This window comes from Castor canadensis, chromosome 1, assembly GCF_047511655.1.
Source record: "Castor canadensis chromosome 1, mCasCan1.hap1v2, whole genome shotgun sequence".
NCBI classification, from domain to species: Eukaryota; Metazoa; Chordata; class Mammalia; order Rodentia; family Castoridae; genus Castor; species Castor canadensis.
The window spans coordinates 187,944,942-187,965,693 of NC_133386.1; the positions used below are offsets into that span (position 1 = coordinate 187,944,942).

Here is a 20,752-nt window from a genome sequence, read left to right on the forward strand (position 1 = left end):
ATCAACAAGCAGAGATGGTGGACAAATAAATGGTGACTAAGACATACACTTAGAGAAAAAGAAAAAAAATGCAGGTTCAGGAGCAATAGAATTTCAGTCTTAGTAGTTCTGGATGTTACTGCTTTATATACAGTCCTGGTGTTAGTACTTAAGCAGTAGCTCTGTCGTAGTTTCACCAAGTGGTTGTGTCAAGAGATGAGCTTTGTGGACTGTTCTCTGCCGTATTTCATTCAGCAGCTCATCACCCACCTACTGTCTGCCTGTCTGCCTTCCCAAGCTTTGTTTACTGAAAGTTCACATGGAGTTCAGCTCCTTGTCACTCCCCCCTTCTCCTTGCAGAGGCTTGTCAGCCATCTGCATTTCCAGGGCTTTGCTTAATGAAAGTTTACATGGAGATCAGCTCCTTGACCCTCCCCCACTTCTCCAGTGTGCTCAGAGCACCCCGCTCCCTCTGCTGCATGTTGCTTTTCAGTTTCTTGTTTATTATTCAGGTGTGGGTCAGTCTGTCCAGGGGACTATGCTGGTTTACCCTAGGAGTACCTGTGGGAATACCACTTGCCACTTTTTTGCTCACCTGTTGGTTTGTGTATACCAAGCAGGTTTAGAGCTGGTGCCTGGCAGTGTGAGAACCCTACTGTTTTCTTGTGTAATGTGGTGTGGAGAAGCTTTGTATGGGCTGGGGGTTCAGGGTGTGGCAGTTTTGCTTCTTCTTGGTGTTGTTTTTCTGCCAATTGTGGCTCCAGCATCTCAGCAAGTGTTTTGATTTTCAGAGCTCATGCTGTCTGTCTGCTTCCTCCCTCTAGTCACCATCTTGCTAGATTGCTCTATATTGTACTTTAATCAGATTAACTCTATTACTTACACCTTCTGTATAGACCTGTTCCCCTATTTTTTAACAACTTCAGTACATTTTGTCATTCTCTCTTCACACATAGATGGGATGTATTTTGATATTATTCACTATCACTATTTTTTCCTTTGCCACTTCCTCATTTTACCCTTGTACAGACCAACTGTTAGACTCTTGCCATCTCTCTCCTTCTGTATATGTTTATATTTGTATATGATCATTTTTGTACTTTTGTTTACATTTATCTTTTCAGTATAGCTTCTGAGTCTGAGCGAAAATATGTGACCTTTGTCCTAATCCTTTGAAATACAATTTAGTCAACTAAGGGAATTTCCTTAACTTTAATTATTCTGGCAATTATTAACAATATAACTACCTGTTTTCTTGTATTAACACTTTTTTACATAGTGAAAATTACATTGGATTAAAATTGCCTTTATGAAGTCAGCATTTTTTTTTATTAATTTTTTTGTAAAATAATATTGAAACTTAATATACTCCTTCCTCTTCCCTTTAATCCTGATCCTAACACAGTATCTCCTTTAGCAGAATTAAGCCTTATCTACCATATGTTATTTACTTGGATGTTGTCATTGGTAAATATATTTATGTCTTTGTTAACAATATACAGTGTAGTTTTCAAATATTAAAAATTATATTTAAATGCTTGCTGTCTTATTCCATGAATATTTTTCAGCCAGACATATTTTTGAATTAATCTATATCAGTTCATTCAAATATGAGTCATTCATGGATATTTCAAGGTATATAAACTTATTTAATGCTTTTAAATTGCTAGTGATGTGGCTAATAAACTTTTACACTCTTTCACAAAACATGGGAATATTTCCTTAACCCTATCTCTTCACCGTTACTTTGTAGCCCTATTATTTTAAACTATTGTCCATTTCACTCTATAAAATTGTATGAAGGTTTTGAAAAAAAAGTTCAAATTTATAATTTTCAGATTACCATTTAAGGGTGTGAACATACAATCATATATTTGTGATTTTCCTGTATACATACTTTGTTCATTTTTTCCATTTACTGTAGGTTTATTATTAATTCTACAAATGCACAATAGTACCTAATTTCTCCAGGTTGTGGATTATTTCTTTTATTGCATTTATGATCATTTTCATTGTTCAGAGTTAAAATCTTTATGCATGTATCTATCAAACTTACTTTTTTAAAAAAATCATACTCATCATTCTTTTATTTTGAGATTGTGTTCTTTATATTTTATAAAATTAGAGTTGGACTGGTGGTATGTTGTCATTTATCAGCTGGACCTGGGTGACCAGAATGACAAAAGATGGGGAGACTATTGAGTTGTGCTCAATAGCCACTTTAATGAAGATAATTTCTGTTTTTTTAAAACTCTTTTTTCACAGACAGCATTTGGTCAGAAAAAGCATGCCAAGGATTAAATGTCAGGGTTACATTAGAACAAGGAAGCACAGTTAAAATTCTCTCTCTGTTATGTCTCTTTTAAAACAGGAACAGAAAAGCAGGAGAAGCACACAGTCAGCATAACCTTCTTATTTACATCTGAAGCACACAAAGCCATCTGGGGAACCTTGAGCACTGTTGTTTTTCTGGACATTTGGCTCTGAGACCTTTACCTCAGTTCCTTAGAGCTTTCTCACAAGGCCAGATTCCAAATCACACAAGCACAGTCCCACTGCTGGCTCCAATAGTAGTACATTGTGACAGTTATAAAAATGTAGACAATACATCTTAGTTAAATTCACCTACATCATTCTCTTTTATCCCCTCTTCCCCCATTTTTGAGATTGTTATAACAGTTGTTATTTTTCCATTTCCACACATGAAACATTTGCATACATGAACTCAGTTGTGGTTAAGAATTGTTTTTTCCATGCTGAAACATAAATATGTTTATATACATACAAAAACATAGAAACAAACAAGATTGTACACCCAGGACAGTGTTTTTCTTTCCAAGCCTGTGATATGATTGGATAAGTTTTATCAGTGACCATTATAAAATTCATATATTTAAAGAAGAAACCATATGAATTATAGTGAAGTTAGCTTTCAAAAATGGTGTTATGGTAAGAATACATTTTGGGAAGAGACTCTGAAAAATACTTTTGAGGACTTATTTAAATTTAATAAACTCAGTTTAGGCAAATATCCATTTATTGAATTTGGCTATATAAGGAGACTTTCCTATTGGAAATAAGGAATAAATGTGTCTCTTGTAAGAAAATGAGTCATGCATTGCAATTAAAGCATAAGTAGAAATAAAGAGGAAAGAAAGAAAATGGAACACTATCAGTTTGCAGACATTTTATTTTAATGTCAATTTGGTAAAAAAATAGTGTTATTAATGAATATTTGAACTTAAACATTTTTATATCTATTGAGATGTCATACATGCTTTCATTTTAGGTTTTTTGAACATATGATGAATAATAATTTTGTATCTTAAATCAAACCAATTTCTTGTTTAACATAATATTTTATACCACAATATTATGGTGGTATTATTATTATTTATACCACAATATTCTTTACCATAATATTTTTGTAAATATTCTTAAATAATCAACTAAAGGTTTGTTTAGAATTTTCAAGTACATGATAGCTTTATTTGCCTTTGATACACCAGGGTAGTGTGCCTTGAAAATTGGAAAATATTCCTTCTACTTAGATTACTAGGAACATTTCTAAAGAAAACAAGCAATGTGAACCTGATTTTTAGATGTATATATAAAGTATATTTTTAAGAAAAAAATTCCATTTTGAAATACTCCTCATCATGATTTTTTTCTAGTTTATTTTCTTTGAGATTATGTAAATGAAAAGCTACAATACACTACTACTTCTAATGCTAATCAAAAGCAGATTGTGATTTTGTAGACATCTTTGGTGTCCCTGAATTTTTTGGTGTTTCTGTTATTCAAAATTTTATTGAAGTTTCTGAATTACTTTTTTGATTCAAATTCTTTATTTAGGCAAATTCAAAAGTCTGAACAATATTTCTTTTAGAATTAAAATGTTGAAGTATGTACAATCATAGTTGGCTTTTCAATTTCATTTAGTTCATATTTCTACTTTTCTGTGTTATAAAATTTATAATTATCTTTGGAAGTTGACTAGGGCAGAAATATAAGTTAAATATATGAATTTAACCATTTCAATAATATTGACTCACAAATAATATTAAAATCCTTTTAAAGTAATTTTTATGAACATGTAAAATTGCATTTGTATTTAATATCCAGTACATAGTTGGTTCATTGAAACCAGACTTTGTAAAAACACATAACATTTCTGATGAACATAAACAGTCTCATACAGTTGAAACTCATCATGTGTTTTCACATGAATAAACATGTCATTACACAATACATTCAGTAATAAAGACCTTGCCTGGACTTGGCATGGCACCACTCAGTGCTTCAAGACAGCATAGGCCTCCCTTCAGCTCTGGAGAAGAGATTAACAGCTCTGCATAAAGGAGCTCAGTGATCATCATAGCCATGCTCAGCCCTGTGAACCTTTCCTCAGCATGTACATTGATCTCCAGTGAGGCTGGTGCCATGGGCACCTTCTCAGAGGACATATCTAGAGCTTGAGATAGGAATTTCTAGGACAAACATTATTTTTTGAAATGGTGATTAAGGTACAATATGGATAATATAAAAAAGTCTCACTCTAGTCCAGGAAAGGTATAAGTTTTATGCCTAATAATAATACCAACAATTATTGTTTATTTTTATAGTTGCTTACATATAATAATTAAAGTGAGATCTGTGCCAGGCTTTGTGTTAGGTATATTCACTAGTCCATAAATGAACACAAGAAACATACAGAATAAATACTATCATTATCTCTGTTCCAGAGGCCAAGAAACATTAATGTAGTCTGACAGGCAGTAAGGGAGAAAAGTAGACAGCACTTTGCATCATGAAACACAACCTAGGTACCACTGTAGCTTTCTATGTCCAACATTGGGCAAAGTCATCATTTTCTCAGAGCTCTGTTTTACAGAGCCTGGAAAGCTAAAATTCTTGATATTTTTGAAAGATCTGTTTCTGATTCTTTACTAACATTTTCCCCAAATTTTCACATTCCAAAACATAATATGATATTCCTTTCTTGGAGGAGTATCCATAATTTTTTATTAGGTTATTTTCCTTATACAGGATGATTCATAGTAACAATTCCAATTAAACTTATATTTTACATTAGCTACTTTGCCACCATACTCTTTCCTCCTCTACCCCCTCCACGTCCTACTTAAAATTGTTGCAAGAGGTTTCTTAGTTCTGCTTCATATTAGTATATGAAATCCATCTACCATATGCCATCACCTTAATCTCTTTCATTCACCCTCCACGTTCCCACTAGTAACCCCACACTATACCTATTTTACCATCCTGTTTTTGTTATTAATATTTAAATTGATATTCAAAGGGGTGTTTTAATGTATGACCACTGTGAGTATATGTTACTTCAACCCCTCCATTACTCTCCCTTACCCCTTTACCTACCAGCCCCCATTTTTCAACAGCTTTCAATACACTTCCTTATATTCTCTACTTTCATGTCTTGCTTTATGATACTAGTGATGCTCTATCATCCTTCTTTCCTTTCCCTCTTTCCCCAAGTTCCATAGTGTAAATATAACAATCGAATTTTACTCAGCCATGAGGAGTAATGACATGTGGTTTGAAGGTAAATGGATGCAATTATAGGACATCATGTTAAGTGAAGTAAGCCAGGCTTAGAAAGACAAAAGATACATGTATTAGGGGCAAATACAGCAATGTTGTAGGACTTGGGTTACATAACAAGGAAAGAACATATACGGGAGGTACGACGGGGTTAGACAGAAAACCCAAAACATGAAAGCATTTGAGGTTCCTACTCCAGAGGAATTAATACAGAAACCTTAAAATGAAAGAGGTCAACATGAAAAGGGGATCAGGAACCAGTGTAAAGATCAGTTAGAGATGAATCAACCTGTGTTGTAACACATTTATATATGAAATCAATTCTAGGAATCTTTCTGTATAGCTGGCCTTATCTCAACTAGCAAAAATGCTATTTTTTTCTTATTGTTGCTTAGTTCTAGTCTTAAATGGAACTGGAGAAAAGTGTGAAAGGTTCTGCCTGAAAGGGAGGGGAGGGGGGGAGATGGTGGAGGCAGGGATAGGAGGGAGAAGTGACCCAAACAATGTATGCACATGTCAATAAATGAATAATAATAAAAAAGTAAACATACACACAAAAACAAGGATGATCATATAGAAACTCAGATGGAGAACATGTTTGCAATGTTAATAACTTGCTGTTTTCTATCCCAAATACAATTTTAGAAAAGTAAAATAGTCTTGCAAGTAAAGAAACATTGAAATTTTGGTCTGCAATTTCAACATAAAAATAAAGTGCATGCACCATTTACTAACAGTTATCCTCACATTTATTTTCACATGAAATTTACATGTTTTTATCATTTCTAAGGAATAATTTTTACTCAATTTTGATTGCCTACAAGGATACTTTCATCACATGTTGCTGTTATAAATAAACAGGTCAGTCTTTCAATGATGTAAATAAAATGGCATGAATGGTGAATAATGAAAATAATGAAAAAAATTGAGGTTTTAGGCAGGTGTATGCATGAAGTACATGAGAAGTTCATGCATCTGTACATACTACAAGCCACCTTCATTAGAAACACAATGTAGTTAAAATCATGGCAGTATCTGCACTTGCTTCCTTCAAGTTGGATTATCAATTCTATGCCATCAAAAAATGAATCCTTACCAAAAAATAGCAAACTGTCATATTGACTGAATGTATGTAATATCAGCCATGAGAAAGAATAAATACAGAACTATTATACCATAGAATAGGCATTTTTTGCAAAAAAAACAAGTAGATTTTGACTTCTAACCAAGAAGTATGTATTTAGAGACCTAAGGTAGAGTGACTATCCATTTTCAAAAATGGCCTTAAGGAATCATGATCAAAACAGGAAGTAAACCAACCAAATAAAAAAGTAAAAACACTGGAAGCTTCTATGACAGAAGCCAAAAAGTATGCATTAATTGTTGTACTGATTCATATTCACATATTCATGTAGTTAAATAAAATTAGATGCTGTGCTGAAGCTCTGGGTTGCTGAATAGCCAAATATGTTCAGTTTGTGGAGTCTCTTGGGCTCAAAAATGAAAGTAAGGGCATTCAGGAGAAAAGAGAGGGAGCCTAGGATTCCAGTATAGAATATGAGAATTTGAGCTCACTGAAAGACTTATTTCTTCAAATATTGTGTTGCAATGAGTCTCCTGATTCCACAATGAAGTATGATTTTAACAACCGACAGAGGTGAGGAAGTATAAAACAGAAAGATTGTATTTGCATGAACTCACAGATGCATACAGAAATACATACATGGATATTGGAAATGTTACTGTAATACTAGGGAAAAAAACCACAAAATTATTTGACTCTTCCTTTATTTGTATGCCACATAGCATATAATTCTGCTACCTGCTCTACTGGTAACCATTCTCTGTACTAGATAATTCCCCTGAAACCATTCTCTGTACTAGATAATTTCCTCTATTAATATACTATGAACCATCACTCTTTTACTTTTTTATTCACAAAGTACTCGTAACATTTAGAACTTTTACTGGTATGATAAAGGCCAATTTTGAAATATGTGTGGATTCAACTTGTGTTTTCTATACATTTTTAACAATCCAAGTTCATATCCAATTCTGATTTGTGGGAGTCTTATAGTATGTGCCCTTTAAGAAGAAATGTAGCATTTATTTTCCCATGTCCTTTTTAGAGCATATTTTACATCTTTGTTCCTCAAGCTATAGATCAAGGGATTCAACATTGGAATGATCAGGGTATAAATTATGGGGGACACTTTATCAGTATCCATGGAGTGAGTGGACTTGGGCTGCACATACATAGATATCAATGTCCCATAGAAGACAATGACCACAGTCAGGTGAGACCCACAGGTGAAGAAAGCCTTGCACCTGCCTTCCACAGAGTTCATCCTGAGAACAGCTACAAGGATGAGCAGGTAGGATACAAGAACTATCAGAAGAGAGACAATCAGATCAAATGCTGGAAAAATCAAAATGATAAACTTGATTTCCTGAGTATTAGAGCAGAGCAAGGATATCAAGGGGAGACAGTCACAGAAGAAATGTTTGATGACATTGTCAACACAGAAAGGTAAAGTGAAAATCTTTATAGTGATCAGTAGAGAAATAAATGTGCAGTAGAGATAGGGGCTTATCACCTGTACCCAACATAATCTTTGTGACATGATGACTGTGTAGAGCAGTGGGTTACAGATGGCCACATAGCGGTCATAGGACATTGCAGATAGAATAAAACGCTCACTACCAATGAACACAAGAAAGAAAGATAACTGTGTAGCACAATATAATAGGAGACTGTGTTTTGATCTACAACAAAATTCAACAACATTTTGGGTCCCACAGCTGTAGAGTAACCAAGATCTGTGAAAGCCAGGTGTCTGAGAAAAAAGTACATTGGGGTCTGTAGCCTGGAGTCCACTATGGTGAGGATGATCATGCCCAAGTTGTCCACCACTGAGATCACATAGAGGATAAGAAAAAAACCAAATAATGGTGCCTGCAGCTCAGGACGACCTGTGATGCCCATCAGAATGAATTCACTCACTGCTGTGAGATTATGTTTCTCCATCTTGCTTTATCAGAAAAACCTGTGCTTGATGAAGACATCATCACAGTGAATAGGTTTCACATATCACCACCACAGGGAGATTTCTTATGGGATGCCATTTTAAATAAGAGACAAACTTCCAGTTTTAAAATATTTGAAAATAAATGAATGCATCTTTGTAAAAGTCATATACCTAGAGATTGGTACTGATTTAGATCAGTGGTTTTAAATAAAATTGATTTTACTCACAAAACAAACTATGCAGTCCAGAAAGATAATTTATTTGTCACATTGGGCAGAGTGATGCTTCTGCCAGCTAATGACTAAAGCCCAATTAATATGCTCATTATATTCAGCCCCAAAGAATTCTTGCCCAAATACCAATAGTTCCAAGGTTGAGAAACACCAACAGATAAGTAGATAGAGAGAATGATAGGTCGAGAGATAGATAGAAAAAAATAAACAACCAGGCAGATAGACAGATGTAGATAAATACAGATATAAGAATAAAAAGGAGTTTATACCTTATTTATTATTTTTGTGTGAAAGAACAGGATAATTATTTTACTCCTCTTAAGTTTTCTATTTGTCATTCATGTGACAACAATTATATAGTGCCACGTATCAAGTTCATTTAATAAAATGATATAAATGGATATTTCAATTAATAAGAGTTTTAACAACATATTGCTAAGGTGCATAAAATTCCATAATTTAAATTAGCCTGATGTATAAATGGAAAACTATAATTGATCACTTCAAATTCATTTTTATAAGAAGAAAAAAATTGGAAGTATATGTATATGTAGTCTGTTTTATATATGAATTTAGTGTATACACATTTATTTTTGCAAATATTTTATCTAAAAATCTTTATTTGCATATATAAAACAAACATTTTCTTGCTGTGTTGTTGCGAAGGATGAAGGATGATTAAATACTTCAATATTTCCATGGTATCTGGGAATTTTTATCAAAGATCAGGTACATATGTATCTTGTTTTTGTTTTTAAATGTAAGTGGTGATAATAACCTACCTGAAAGCAGTTTTCATTTTTCTGCACAGAGGCCTAACATTTTTCTGGACAAAAGTAATGAATAGATGAAAAATAGGTGAAGTAGATCATGATAAATGTGATGAATTAAATTTCAACTTCACCCAGTTCTCCACTCTATGGCTGAAACTAGGCATGAACATGATATCACCCTGGATTACTTGTATTTTATTCTCAATAAGTATTTGAATACATTTTCACATGAGTTACTTTGGTACATATTTAATAAAAATATTTTTCAATCCACATGAGCGTTTTCATCATAATCAAAATTAGCAAATCAGATACCCTTTATCATGCCAGAACTTGATGGAATATGTGGAAATCTGTGCAAATTAGGAGAAATGGAGGTCTCTGGCATTTGTTTTTTCCAATGATTACTCACAAATATCCTTTTAGATAAAGCAATGGGTGTTATATTTAAAAAAGAAAAAATGGGAAATTCTTATTTGTAATTCTACATTATACAAAACATTTATTATGGTGCATATTGGCACACAGTATCATAGACAGAAATGCAACACACAAAGAATGATATACACCTGGACTCTTAGATGTGTTTTTGGAATCCTCTGTGGAATATGCCATAGGAATTCTTCCAAATATAATACAGACATTCTACAAAGAATTGTGCAATCAAATAAAACATATCTGAATATTTCTCATAGCTCAGAGATTAATGAATATAACACAGACGCTAAAGATAAAATAATTACTATGATGTGAAAAAATTGTTGTCACCGAGTGTCTTAAAATTAAAAAAAATGAAATGACTTTACTCTGCAAATTGTAGTACCAGCATCTGTGTGTGAGCTGCAAAAAAAAATTACACAATATTATATGTGAATCTAGTTACATATAAATTGCACTTAACTCAATAAAATGTTTGTATTGTGGCTACTAGATATCCTGCCCTGCCTTATTCAAAAATCATTTTCTATTAAATATAGCAAAGTATATCAGCTTATAACATTAATAAATATCCTCAATAATTTTACTGAGAAGACTCTAAACCTTGTTTGTTGTTATTTTGGTTTGGTTTGGTTTGTAATCATGTATTACTACAAAATAAAGTACACATAAAAATTAGTACCAATATTACTGTAAGGTAAAGAAAGAAAGTTGTTTCCTCTTACCAGTTTTACAGTTCAACAAATTTCTTTTTGTTCCCTGTAATACAACTACTGAATATTCCTTTAATTATAAACATACACTCTTGAAAAATTCACTAAGATCCCACTGTTAAACGAAGAACATTTTACCATCACCATAAACTGGTTACTTAGAAGTCTTCTGACATTCAGAAAAAAATATAACAACCAAAAAACTTTTAACATCTCAATATGAAATGCAAACTCATTTTTTTTCTTATCAGAGAACAGGATTGAATCTCACTCATATATTTATTTTCATGATAAATGAGAGGGTCACAAAAGCCTACAATATATGAATCCCTAAGTATTTGAAAGGGCATGAAACTGAGAGAGTGTGTTCTGTTTCAATTACTGTCTCCAAAAATTTATCCATGTCATTTTAATTTATTCTTCATCTTCACTCATTTTGCCTTATTTTAGATGTAAAATTATATGCACACAAAATTTTTTAACCACAAATGCAAGGTAGTATTTTAAAGTTGCTTATGAGTATTTATCCTATCAATTGATGAGGAGAATAGGCAAAAATTTATCTGAAAAAAGGAAAGAGGTCTTAGAACTGGTCAGACCTTATGATACTATTTGAAAATGTCTTTTTTTGTCACCTGCAATGAAAGCTCTCTCTTGATTCTCCCATGTGTTTCTTAGCAATTGTTTCTTTGAGAACAATTTATGTATTTTGTTTAACTTTGGAGATACTCTCTGAGGAGTTGCCAATAAGTTTGTTGGTTATCCCTAAAGCATTTGAATGCTAAATGAAATGCCTGGGAGATTGTCCACTAATTGTCAAGGATGATTTGTATTCAAATTTGATTTTATTATTTATTTATTGTAGGAAACTGCAAACCCACTTCTAGACTTTATCCAAAATATTGGTTTTAGGATTTAAAAGAGTTCTTAGTATTCTTGGGTTCACTGAGGCATAATTTGAAATAAAAAACAATTGGAAGCAAACTAAATATATATTAGTGGATGAATATTTAAACAAAATGTGGTTTAAAAAATCTCAAACACCAGAACATTATTCAGCCTTAAAAAATGATCACCTGCAATATGAAATGACAAGGGTGAACTTGGAGAACTGGTGCTAAATGCAATAAATCAGCCACACAACAAATGCTACATGATTCAACTTACATGAAGTGTGGGTAAGAAGCAATGAGAGTGGGCCAGGACTGGAATGTCTAGATAAGGTAAGCTTCCCTGGAATTTTGTGGCACTGCTGGAATGTTTTGTGAGAAGCACTGTGGAGAGAACAAATGTTCCTACTCCAGGAGGACACCATTAGCTTTTGACCTCCAGAGTCATGCTATGATCTCCTAGCTGCTCCTCATGGTACCTTCCTATTAGGAAGTATTTCTCCTCTGTTAGCATCCCTATTAGTACATTTTGATAAACCTTATTTTTCATACGTGCCTCCTGCTATTTCTTCTGTTTCATTGCCCTAGCACAGCAAGACTGCAGCTGTTACAAGGCAGGAATCTTGAACACATCAAAATTGAAAATATCCAGATCACAGAAGTCACTTTGGTTGAGTCCTTTATAAAAATTTTCCACATTATAACAAATTAAAAGGAAATGATGGAAGTAAAGAATGGGGAAAAAGAGATAATGGTTATTTATAGTGGTGGAAAGGTTTTAAAACATTTATTCATCTCCAATATTAAATTATTTTAAAGAGAATGTCAAAATACCTATAGCCGGTATAAAACTAAAACAACATTTGAAAAAAAATAAAAATGGAAGTCTGAATCCTGGCTTTATTTAATTTAATTTCTTCCTTTATTGACAAAACTAGATGAAACTGGAGTATTATAAATTTAACAGTTGCCACTAAATCATTCTCTTTAGAATTGTTAAATGTAGTAAAAAGGAATTTTACCTCAATAAATTAATTTTAAATGAGATTAGTTAAAACCTGAGTCTCATTCCTTTTGTAATATCCCTAGGAGTGGTATTGCTGGATCATATGGCAGATCTATGTTTACTTTTTAAGAAGCCTCCATATTGTTTTCCAAAGATGTTGGACTAGCTTACATTCCCTCTAGCAGTGTATGAGGGTTCCGTTTTCCTGTATGCTCACCAACATTTTTTGTTGGTGGTGTTCTTGATGATTGCTGCTCCAATAGAAGTCAGTAGGACTCTTAGTGTGGTTTAGATTTGTATTTTCTTTATGGCCAGGGATGGTGAACATTTTCACATGTGTCTTTGGACTTTTTCCTTTGAAAAAGTTATGTTTAGTTCAGTTGCCCACCTCTTTATTGGTTCATTAATTTTTAAGGAGTTTAGTTTTTTGAGCTTCTTCTATATTCTAGCTCTCAGTCCTTTGTCTGATGTAGAGCTAGCAAAAAATTTTCTCCCACTCTGTGGGTGGTCTCTTCAGTTTAGAGACCATTTCTTTTTTTGTGCAGAAGCATTTTAATTTCATGTAGTCCCCATTTGTCCATCCTTTCTCTTAGTTGCTGGGCTGCCAGAGTTCTACTTAGTAAGTCCTTGCCTATACCTACTGTTTCCAGACTATTCCCTGCTCTTTTCTGCACTAACTGCAAGTTTTCAGGTCTGATAATAAGGTCCTTAATCCACTTTGAGTTGATACTAGTACAGGGTGACAGGCATGTATCTAGTTTCAGTTTTCTGCAGGCATTGATAACCACTTTTCCCAGCAATATTTATTGAAGAGGCTGTCTTTTTACCATCATATATTTTTGGTCCCTTTGTTAATAATAAGGTGGCTTTAGCTTTGTTGACTCATATTCAGGTCCCTTATTTTGTTCCACTTTTCTTCATACCTGTTTTGTGCCAGTACCATGCTGTTTTTATTGCTATGTCTCTGTAGTATAGTTTGAAGTTGGGTATTGTGGTATCTCCAGCATTCCTCTTTTTCTCACTATTGTCTTGGCTATTTATGTTCTTTTGTGTTCCCAAATGAACTTTAGGGTAGATTGTTCTATTTCTTTGATGAATTTCATTGGGATTGTGATGGAATTGCATGGAACACGTAGATTGCTTTTGGTAGAGCCATTTTTGCTCTTTTGATTCTACCAGTCCATGAGCACAGGAGATCCTTACACTTTCCATAGTCTTCTTTGATCTCTTTCTTCAGGAGTTTGTTGTTCTCCTTGTAGAGGTCATTCACATCCTTTGTTAAGTTTATTCCTAAGTACTTGATTGTTTTGAGGCTGCTGTAAATGGAATTATTTTCCTATATTCTTTGTTAACTTGTTCATTGTTGGTGTACAGAAAGACTACTGATTTTTTTGTAAGGTGATTTTGTATCCTGCTACATTACTGAAGCTGTTTATGGTTTCGAAGAGTTTGTGGTGGAGGTTTTTTGGTCTTTGAGGTATATGATAATGTCATCTGCAAATAGAGATACTTGGACTCTTTCTTTAGAGTGAAATTTTGTCATTTGCAAGTAAATGGATAGAACTGGACAGCATCATCTTAGGCCGAATAAGCCAGGCTCTAATGGCCAAAAATTTTATGTTCTCCCTTATATGCAAATTGTAGAACTAAAACAAATGCAGTAATATTATTGGATCCAGATTACACACTAAGGGGAGAACATGCATGGGAGGAATAGGTCAAGGTAAGGAAACCTAAAGCTTGAATGTGGTTGATGTGCTCACTGTAGAAGAGCAAATAAAGTAATGATAAACTGGCAGACGCCACTATGGGAAGGGGACCAGGAACTGACAAGAGGTTTGGCAGAGATGAAACAATGTGGGTTGCAATACACAAGTGTATGGAAGCAATGCTTTGAATCTCGCTTTGTTCTTTACCGCAAACTAGTAAAAATGCTGTCTTTCTTATTTACGTTTTCTCTGTAACAAAATCAGAGAACCAGAGGATGAAACAGGTTTTTCATGGAAGCGGGATGGGAAGTGGGTTGTGGGGGGAGAAGCACAAACAATGTGTACACATGTAAGTAACTGTAAAAATGATAAAATAAAAAATAATTGAGTTTGGTTATAATTTTACATTTGTTTTCTCTATTTTTAGTGAAGTGGCTGTTTTTACATAATTTCCCATAACATTTTTATGAATTCTTGCAAAATTGGGTCTGATATATGGAATAGGATAATTGTGTTTTTAATTATTTCATGATAGCTTTTGTTTCATAGAAAGTTCAAATGTGGTATACTGAAAATAAAGTGTGTTTTTGCAAATTACCCAAATTTCAAAAATATATCATTATGAAAGGGAATTATAATAACTATAATTCTGTAAATTATTAATACTACTACTTTTTTATAATTAAGATAACACTGGCATTTTTTATTTTTACCACAAACATCATGTATTAGAAAATTAAAATTATTTATCTAACCTTCATCATCTTGTCAATCTTGGTTCTTATTCACAAGTTTTCTCTTTTCCTGGATTTAAGTACTGTCTACAAGGTAGCATTCATATGTAAGTTCTCAGAGGTTAACTGTAAATTTATGATCTTACAAAAAATATATTCCTGGACCTTTTACTTATACTATTAAGTGATTACTCTGCAGTTTCATTTTTCTACTCATTTTTTTGCGCCATTCATATTAACTCATTTACATGGGTACCGTTCTTTGATTTTGCTGAATATACAATCTTGTAAAAAAGTTGCATATTTTCCTAAAATATTTGCTACTTTTATACACTTAACAACAAGGTAGATGTGTGTCCATTAGTCCAGGTCCTCACCATCACTTTGAAGTGACGAATTTTGAATTTATAGAAATTTTATGCATATGCAACAGTGTTTGTTATTGTGTTGCATTTTTAATTTCCAGATTATATGAAAGTAAACTATGTGCCTTATCAATACCAGGAGTCTGTCTTTATGAAGTTTGCATATGTATTTTGTCTAGTTTTCTATGGGATAGGGGATCTTATTTGTTAGGTCAAGAGATACATAATTGTATGTATGAAGTCAACTCTGTTGTATGTACATCACTACATATCATACTACATTTTCACAGGAAAGATAGTATAGTTCAAATCATAGGATTATCTCATCTTTGCTTGTTGCCTCCCAGTCAGATAAATTGATGTAGAAAATGAACATATATTAACCCATACTAAACTCTCATATGGACCAAATAAGAAGACAGCCAGTACAAAAAAATTAAGAATGACAAACCTACTTTGTCATAGAGTAGGCCATCTATGGAAAAAGTATATTAACAAAAAGTCTACTTTATTTTGGTGGGAATGGAATTTGAACTCAGGGTTTCATGCTTGTAAAGCAGCTGTTGTACCACTTGAGCCACATTATCAGTACATTTTGCTCTGGTCATTTTTGGAGATGGAGGTCTCAGTAACTATTTGCCTAGCTGGCCTCAAACCACAATCCTTCCAATCTCAGCCTCACAAGTACATGGGATTATAGGCATGAGTCACTGACACCTGGTGAAAGTCTACAACTTTTAAATAAGAATTATCTTTTCACTTAGAGACTGAAGGAAGTCTTATCCATGTGACAAAAACAGATAGGAAGGAATAAAAACAGCCAGCAAGGAAAAACAAATCAAACAGCAAGTTTTGTGGGTACGTTTTATGAGTATATATACTCAATTTTATGAGTATTGAAGAATGTTGCCTTCATGCTGCAGTTACTAGTTTCCAAATTACTATGAAAATAAATGACATGAATTATAATAAAAGAACTCTGCCTTTGAGGAATTCTTATATACATATTTTGTCCAAGTTTCTATATATTTTGAATTATATTTAATATTTCTCAAGACATATCTTCATATATTTTCTAGAGTCTATTGTTTGCTTTCTAATCTACAATTGATTTGCATGATGCAGACTTAAAAATTCTAAAGCACAAAACTTTAATGCTGGACAACACACGCACACACACACACACACACACACACACACACACACACAGAGTCACTTCTACCTGGCACTGTTTTATGTGCCAGGCAATGGATTTCAATGATCATTCATTTAATTTCATGTTTGAGGTAAGGAATGACAGAGGTCATATCATAAAGGAGAGTTTGGCACCAGTGAAAAACAAATCTTAATGTATTGTGCAGCAATATAATGAAGTAGGATATGCTGTGCATTCATCGAAGTCTTATATAAATTATGCAATCATCTTTTAGGAAAATATCCTTTTCTTGTACTCTGCATTGTAAGAATATTGTTCTTCAAAGATCAATTCTTAATTCTGAAGAATTAAGATTAAGAATTATTAATTAATTCTTAAGAATTATTCTTAATTTTTAAGAATCTTTAGTTCTTCTTAATTGATGAACTATTGTTCATCAATACTGTGATTGTTGAATAAGAGAAACCACTGGTGAAAAAATGAGTTATCACAGTCGTAATTTAAAATTCTAAGTAAAGATTAAAAGAAGAACACATAGCAATTTGAACCTATTTTTTAAAGTGAATCCTTTGAAATTAAAATGATTGCTGTTGGAAGCAGAGTTAAACAAGAGCCTAGAAAAGAAGTGTTTTTGTTGTGATAAGGATAGCTATACAGGGAGATTCCTAGCATTGCTTCCATGTACAAATGTGTTATATTCTAAATTGATTCTTCTTGAACTGACTTTTCTCTAGTTCCTGATCCTCTTCTCCTATTGCCCTGTGTTGCTTTAAAGTTTCTGTATTAGTTACTTTGCAATGAGGACAACAAATGCTGTCATGTTTTTTGGGTTTCTTACCTATCCTCATACCTCCCTTGTGTGCTCTCGCTTTTATCATGTGACCAAAGTCCAATCCCCTTGTTGTATTTGCCTTTGATCTATAGTCTACATATGAGGGAGAACATATGATTATTGGTCTTCTGAGCTTGGCTAACCTTGCTCAGAATGATGTTCTCCAGTTCCATCCACTTGCTTGAGAATGATAAGATTTCATTCTTCTTCATGACTGAGTAGAATGCCATTGTGTATAAATACCACATTTTCTTAATCCATTCACCAGTAGTGGGTCATCTTGGCTGATTCCATAACTTGGCTATTGTGAATAGCGCTGCAATAAACTGAGCAGTAAGGAAGGGAGGCATCAGTATGAATCTCACTATATGATAGAGGTGGAAAGAAAAGAAAGAAAAGGATGGATAGAAAAGTGGTCCACAGGGAATACAAAAAAGATGGGTGGAGACTCAATTCTGGAAGGTGCTAAATTTGACAGGTTTTATAATTTATCCTGTAAATTATGCTTTCTTGTTGCTTTTTAGTATAAATATTATTTTAATAAATGCTACTGTCTTGTAGCACATACAGAATTAAAAACTGGATTTGCACCTGTGCTGATATCAGTTTGATCAAATTTTTGACATTAATGCATAATGGAATTTAAGTAATATGGGTGCAAAAATATTTTTGTATATATATTCATAACTGTTAAATTATCTTGATGGCTTGTTCCCTTTATTCGCATGTGGAGAGTTTTAAAATATCTTCTAATTATTTTGGCTTGAGGTCTGAATTATCAGACAAGAGTATAGAGACTCCAGATTTTTTATTATGATTATTTTTTTGCTGTGGGTGCATTGTGACATTTAGAAAGGATTTATAATATATCAAATATATTATAGTTGAATTCACCCCCTCCATCATTCTCCTTTATTTCTCTCCCCTTTTTCTGGAATAGTTTAAAGAGGTCTCATTTTTCCATTTACATAGATGTGTACACAGTATGTGTACAATATTCACCCTCCTACACCCTTTCTCCATCTTCTCCCCCATCCCATAGGTACCAACCCCCTGACAGGACCTGTTCTGTCCTCCTGTTTTCCAATTTTGTAAAAGAAAAAAATGACTTTTTTTGTTTGTTTAAGATGGCTTTAGAGGGAGTTTCCTTCTGACATTTCCATATGTATCTTAATGTCAAATTTTGTTTGCAATATCATTTTCCACCTTTTACTTTCATTCTGTCTGTGCCAGAAGGTGTGCAATTTAATCCTATCTTGTTTTTAAACCCAATCACATAGTATTTATCATTTATTTGGAGAGTTAAGGCCTTTGTATTTGGGCATATTATTGAAAAGTATGTTCTAATTCTAATACTTTTATTAGTTTTATTTTTCTTGATTGATTTAAATAATCTTTGCTCTTTTCTTTCTCCCTTATTTATCATAGAGATTTGCTAGTTTACTGATTTAATAACATTTGAGTCCTTGATAATTTTTCTTTTCTCATGTGTTTTATATTTTTGCAAATATTTACATTATAAACATTTTTCCTTTTATTTTCTTAACAAGATGAGCTGCATTTTGATTTTTTGCACAGGTAGATTGACCTTTTTTATTGTTTTTACATTTATTCATGTGTGTATACATTGTTTGGGCCATCTCTCCCCCTCCCTCCATTCCTACCCTCACTTCCTGCGCAGAACAGGTTCTGCCCTCTTGTTCTCCAATTTTGTTGAAGAGAAGACATAAGAGATAAAAAGAAAGATACAGCATTTTTGCTAGTTTGAGATAAAGATAGCTATACAGAGAATGTTAAACAAATTTTTATAATCAAGTGAACATGGATCTTTACTGTTTACATACTATTACATTCATCACGTAATATTTTTTCACTATTTTCACATAATTATGTCTTCATCAATCTTTGATATCAGGGAAACAGTCCTCAATCAGTTGTAAAATACTCCACATCTTTAGTTTTCCAAAAGTTTCTAGAAGTCAGTGTTTCCTCTTTTACCCTACCATTTAGTAGAGTTTTAAAATCAAGCCACTTAGACTTGATTTTATGGTGAATATACAGAGCAATTTTTAACATAAACTTCCATTTTGATATTCAGTTCACCTACTTATGTTTTTTCTTAGAACATCTGTAACTGAAAAATGTTAATATGCCTCTACTAATGAGCCTAACCTCAACTACAGATTGCTTATCTACTCACACTCTGAGTGTCCCTACGTTTAAATGTTTTCTCATTCTAAATTGTATTTACTTTTCTGAACTACTTTTGGATAAAATATTAAGTTCTCTTAATTCAAATCACCTTAACAATTGTTCCAATTATTTGTCACTTCTTTCTAAAACAATTTAAAAATCAAGGTACAAATAAAATAGAAAGTAACTATTAAATTCAATGAAATGCCTTATTATTCTCAAACTAAAGCCCTGCTTGTTCTTTGTTTGCCTCTCCACTTAAGGGACAATCAAAAGTCTGACCCACACTTATTATAGTGGTAGGAAACTGGTTTATGTTTATTCAGAGTTATCAAAATAAGATACTGGAATGTTTTACCTTTATTATAGTTATTTATTGAAGTTAATTTGGGGAAGTATAAAATCATTAAAATATATATTAAATTAGATGTTTTCCAGGCCAGATGTATTGGTATAAGACTGTATTCCCAGCACTTAGGATTCTGAGGCAGAAAGACCACAAATTTCCAGTCATCCTGGTGACATAGCAAGTTCAAGACCAACCTGGGCTACATAGTGAAACTTTTCTCAAAAAATTGCTTTTCTGGGCTTATTTATCTCAGAAGCAGCAGGCATAGCTTCTGCTTCTTAAACAACCCTGATATGTTCATGGGCTTGTTTGTACATTGGAAATGCTCCACCAACAATCATATCAGTGGTGTTAAGTATTACACTTCCATCCAGATGAATGTGATTGAAGTTGACAAGGTCAAAGGCAGGTTTAATATCCAGGTTAAAACAGATGTTATTTGTGAAGCCTTTTGAAGAATGGATGAGTCAGGTAACTACAGTCTTAGATGAGCCAAGGTTGATGGCATTTTTTCAAAGAACTCTTGACTCAAGGAAAATGTGAATGTGGAATATTTATCATAAGGGAGAAACAATCTTTTTTCCACAATTGTATCTACCCTAATGAATTACATTATGAAAATTTCACTTCATCTCTGTTCAATATTTTTTTGTAGGAAAGTAAAATATTTTCTTGCACATATAACATTTTATATACATTTTTGATAATAAATGAAAAACAGTATAAAGTACTTAGTAATATTATTTCCCACATGGCTGTGTATGTATGTTTTT

At 33.0% G+C, this 20,752-nt stretch overlaps 1 pseudogene; it reads right to left on the reverse strand.

Moving 5' to 3' along the window:
• Positions 1-2,923: 2,923 nt before the first annotated feature.
• LOC109674855 (olfactory receptor 8K3-like) lies at positions 2,924-8,587 on the reverse strand (annotated as a pseudogene).
• Positions 8,588-20,752: the final 12,165 nt, after the last annotated feature.